This window comes from Saimiri boliviensis, chromosome 2 (genome assembly GCF_048565385.1).
Source record: "Saimiri boliviensis isolate mSaiBol1 chromosome 2, mSaiBol1.pri, whole genome shotgun sequence".
In the NCBI taxonomy this organism is placed as follows: domain Eukaryota; kingdom Metazoa; phylum Chordata; class Mammalia; order Primates; family Cebidae; genus Saimiri; species Saimiri boliviensis.
The window spans coordinates 184,810,265-184,815,756 of NC_133450.1; the positions used below are offsets into that span (position 1 = coordinate 184,810,265).

Here is a 5,492-nt window from a genome sequence, read left to right on the forward strand (position 1 = left end):
GTTGATCTTCAATCTCTGCTATCTTTTCTTCTGCTTGTTCAATTCGGCGATTGAAATTTGTGTAAGCTTTGCCAAGTTCTTGTGTTGTGTTTTTTAGCTCCATCAGGTCCTTTATATTCTTCTCTAAGCTGTTTATTCTCATTAGCATTCAGTCAAACCTTTTTTCAAGGTTCTTAGTTTCTTTGCATTGGGTTAGAACATGTTCTTTTAGCTCAGAGATGCTTGTTATTACCCACCTTCTGAAGCCTGTTTCTGTCAATTCATTAGACTCATTCTCCATCAGCTTTCTTGCCTTGCTAGTGAGAAGTTGTGATCCCTTGAAGGAGAGGCATTCTGGTTTTGGGTGTTTTCATCCTTTTTGGAGTGGTTTCTTCCAATCTTTATGGATTTATCTACCTGTGGTCTTTGTAGTTGGTGATTTTTGGTTGGGGTCTCTGAATGGATGTCCTTTTTGTTGATGTTGAAGTTATTTCTTTCTGTTTTGTAGTTTTCCTTCTAACAGACCCCTCTGCTGCACGACTTCTGGAGGTCCACTCCAGACCCTGCTTGCCTGGAGATCACCTGTAGTGGCTGCAGAACAGTAAGGGTTTCTGCCAGTTTCTTCTTCTGTTATCTTTGTCCCAGAAGGATACCCACCAGAAGTCAGCCTGAGCTCTCTTATATGAGGTGTCTCTTTGGATATACAGGGTTCAGGGAGCTGCTTGAGGAGACAGTCTGACCCTTATAGGAGCTCAAGTGCTGAGCTGTGAGCTCCACTGTTCCATTCAGAGCTGCTGGGAAGATACATTTAAGTCTGCTACAGCAGAACTCATAACCACCTTTTCTCCCAGGTGCTCTGTCCTGGGAAGGTGGGGCTTTATTTTTAAGTTCCTGATGCGCTGCTGCCTTTTTTCAGAGATGCCCTGCCCACCGAGGAGGTAGCCTAGTCACAGTCTGCCAGCAGAGGCATTGCTGAGCTGCCGTGGGCTCTGCCCCACTGCTGTGTGAACTTCCTTGCAGTTTTGTTTATAGAGGTATAGTTAGAACTGCCTCAGTAATGACGGTCTGCCTCAGCAATGGTGGACTGCCTTGGAAATGGCAGACTGCCTCAGTAACGGCAGACTGTCTTGGTAATGGCAGACTGTCTCAGTAGTGGTGGGCTGCCTCAGTAATGGCGGATACCCTTCTCCCAAAGAGCTGGACTGTCCCAGGTCCAGCTACACTCACTGCAAAACTCTCAATCCAGAGCATTTCAGATTGCTGGTCTTTGTGGCTGTGGGACCCACTGAGCCAGATCACCTGGCTCCCTGTTCCAGCCCCCTTTTTTCAGTTGAATGGGTAGCTCTTTCTCCAAGGCATCCCAGGCACCATTTGAAACAGCTGCCCAGATTTATGTGAGTTTTTGTGCAGAGACCCACTGTGCCAGCTGAAACAGCCATGCTGGAAACTTGTAGTACTTTTCAGCCCAGGAATCTCCTGGTCTGTGGGCAGTAATAACTAGTTTGGAAATGCAGTGATCACTCACCCTCTGCGTTGTTCTCACTGAGAACTGTACTCCAGAGCTGTTCCTATTCGGCAGTCTTGGATGAATGGATTCTTTCAGTTAATCCTTACAACTTTATGATGGAGGAATGATCATTATTCTCATTCTGTAAGTAAGGAAAGCAGATGTAAGCTAATTATCCAAGTTCTCAGTAAGTTAGTGGCAGAGGCAGGACATGATCTGTGAATGTCTGACTCTAGAGTCTGTACTCAAGTTCTGCATCACACTGATAGTGCTTGGCAGTGATCAGGTCAAAGACAGAGGAGGGAAATGAAAGTTTCTGCAAACAAGCTGTCTGACACATACATAAGGACCTAGAAGAAACCCCATGACTCAGAAAATCTTGCAACGTTTCACAAAGGGCTGGGATCCTTATTAGCTGATAGGGACTAGTCTGTGACATATGGATGGTAGCAGTATCTGTGACTCCACCCACAATTTGTGGCCTGAAGAGTTGTAAGTCATATGTGTACAATTAAGTGGCTTATCATAGTGGATATATTCTGTCAGTGCCACCTGATTCTTTTGTTGTCTTCATTAAAACCCAAGTAAAACAACACTTTCTAGGGCTTCTGCTAAACAGAGTGGACTCTGGGTGTTTGCTGACTGAATTCTACCTGCTCAACTACCTTGCTTTTATATTTTTTAGATATTTTTTAGTCTCCAAATTTGTTATTTATCAGGAGAGACTGAAATACAAAATATAATTGATTCATATCACCATCATCATGGAAATGGCTTTAAGAGAAAACTGGTTAGATGAATATTATTACTTCTCATTTTCAACCAGAAAATAGTTGCCACTGGTAAATTGACAGCCAGGAGTCGCTCAAGAATGCTCAAAGTATGTTATATAATACAACATGCCTGCTCACAGAGGGAAAAAATCCTAGGAAATAATGAGTACTTCTTGATTTCATCATACAAGACAAGCACCAAAGCACCACCCATTCCTCTGAGAACATTGGAACATGCACCCTTGGAAAAAGGTTTGCCTGCTATCATGAGCAGTCTTCCTCCAGCAGTCAAGTGTGCCTGTGCACATGATGTCAGTTCCTTTGAGCTGTGACTGCATCATCGTGAGGCAGCAAGCAGCATCAAATGGATGGAAAGTCAACCCAACAACAGCAGTGATGGACTGTGCGATCATCTAGCTGATGACGATGTGAGTGCTCTTGGGATCTGGAAGCATTCCCTTTACAGTGTCATAGATATGGATATTGACAGCTCGGTAGATGACAATACTCTGCACAGACACGTTAAAGCCTTGGTGCAGGCTGTTAATCCCATCAGATTTGTAGAGCTTAACCAGACAGTCATTGAGACCCCTGAATTCCCTTTCGGCTCCAGGTTTACCCACATCAGCTGCTAGACTAGTATGGGCGAAACCAAGAGGATACATAAAACACAAGGATGTGGCCCCAGCGGCACCACCTGATGCCAGATTCCCTGCAAAGTAGCACCAAAACTGGGTCCTCTTGTCCACAGCACCCAGGAAGATCTGCTTGTATTTATCTTTGAAGTCAAGGTTGAGAGCCTGGGTGGGGAATTACCTGATGACATTGGCCAGGTTACCATGCCAGAAGAACAGGACTCCCTGTCCTTGAGAATATGGACCACGCAGTCTATAATGCCCTAGTATTGCTTGTCTGCAGTGATTTGCTTGCTGGCATGCTGCATCTGCAGCAGCAGCTTGACCCCCTCAATGGGTACCACTGCCATCTTGGAGATGGCTACAGTGACGTTATCTGCCAGGAAGTCCTCTGCAAAGGACACAGCAGTATCTGTCATGTTGAAAGGAAAGAGGAGGCAGGTGGCTAAGGGATCGGACTGGGCCAGGAACTGGCTTTGACTCTGGGACTGTAGGGCCTGTCTTACTTTTTTGCAGCATGGGTCTAGGTTCAAGGCCTAACTCTACCATACAAGCTCTACAGCCTTAGGCAAGCTAGCTGACCTCCCTGAACCTCAGGGTTTTTTTTTCATCTATAAAAAGATGAACAGTCTTAACTCACAGGAATGAGGAGTAAATGAAAATATTTAGCAAAAGTCCTGGCAAAGCTTAAATACTCAATGAACAGCAACTACTTTAGTTTTCACAAAAAACCCTCATCTCTTCCTAAATCATTAATTCATAAACTCATCAATTCTTTTTACTTAAGTCCCCTTGACAAACTTTTCAAACTTCTGTGCTTTTGCTTTGTGTACACTTATCCTGACAGAGACACTGACAAATAGAGGATATGTGTATATGTTGTTAGATCTGGGCTCACTTTCCCTGCAAGAGCAATGTCTGGGAGATGCCAACCCACTTGGTGCAGTTTGCTTTCAAAGTGATGCTTACTATAAGTAAGCCCCAAAGTCTGGAGAGTCAACCCATCTCTTCCTCCATGATCTTTATCTTTTCTCACCAACAAGTAAGATCCTGGTTTCTTTTCGTATGTCAATAAATAGAATCAAAAAGTTTCTCCTTCACACTTTGCCTCCCATCCCTCTGTCATCTGTGCACAGGCTGCATGGTTCTCTGCATCTCTCTCCATGGTGTTATCTTGAGACTCTGTGCATAACAGAGAATGGCAAATCAAATCCACATCCTAAAGCCTCACTGAGGAGTAAAACAAACTCAGATAAAAGGCCATGCCTATTCTGATGAATGAGGAGTGCCAACCCCATCAGCTAAGATAAGGCTGAGTGATGCCTTTCTGAAGAAATGTCAGGATTTCATTTTCTAGCTTGCTCCCAGTGCCTCTCAGATTGACATCTTTCATGGTTTTTTGACATCTATTCGTATGAATAAATGGATTGTTTGATCTTTCTGGATTTCCTTCTCAGTGACCAACCAAGAAAAGAAAAATGTAAATGCATCATTTTAAGCCTTCAAACCACTGGTTGTAACTGCAAGACTGATAAGCAAACAGACTTTTTACTCTCTTCTTTAACCGATATGTTTACCATTCATTGCATCTTATATATGTAGCTGCAGGCTCCCTGCCCTCAAATCTCACGGACAGAGCAGAGTTTCTGCATCTCAGCAATCCTGACATTCGGGGAGGGAGAATTCTTTGCTGTGGAGAGCCGTCTGTGAATTGTAGGATGTTTGGCAACATCCATAGCCTCTACCCACTAGCTGCCAGCACCATCTCCACTCTCATGTGCCAAACAAAAATATTTTCAAACATTGCCAAACACCCATGGGGGGACAAAATTGCCCCTGGCTGAAAACCACTAAGCTAGATAGACATGTAAGTGAATACCTATAATACGATAAGAAGGTAGTAAAAGGCGAGACATATCAAGTGCTACAAAAGGAAAAAACTCGCTCCACGAGGGAAAATGAGGAAGACTTCACAGAGGAAATGGCGACTGAGCCATATTTAGAGCTGTTGTTTTTGAAAATAATTCCTTATTTTGAACTCAAATTAGCCTTCTTATATAACTATTATCTCTCGGTCTAGGCTTTAGTTAATAGTTGTGTATTAGTTAGTCTTAGATAATAGTTGTGTAAGAAGGATAATTTTTTTTAGTTCAAAAAAAAGGAGTTATTCCCAGTCTTGGCCTAGACTTTCTCATCTGATTCTTTGAAGTGAATAAATGCAAAAACCAGTCCTCTACACAAGTATTTCCCAATTCACACAATACTGTCTAAATTCACAGCAATAGACCCTGGTCTTAAAGGAGAGAAGAAGAAGGGAAGAGATAAATGGTTGAGCTTCAGCCACTGTCAATAAAGAGGAGGTCAAAGAAGAGAAACTAAGCACTGGAAACATATGAACAGTATCGTCTATCTCTAAGCAGAAGCATCCCTTTTTACATTTAAACCAAAAGCCTGGACAAGAACTGTCACCATCTGATATCTTTTGCTACTGTGAAATGATATAAAAGTGATCTGTAGCAATTGAATTTTTTGAAATTGCATTAGTTTAGGCTACTGCATTCAGCAATTACCCAGAAACCCTACACATGCAACCGCTGC

General features: G+C 43.0%; 1 pseudogene; it reads right to left on the minus strand.

The window, feature by feature from the left end:
* Positions 1-2,371: 2,371 nt before the first annotated feature.
* Positions 2,372-3,313, minus strand: LOC101053482 (ADP/ATP translocase 2 pseudogene; annotated as a pseudogene).
* Between the last annotated feature and the right edge of the window lie 2,179 nt (positions 3,314-5,492).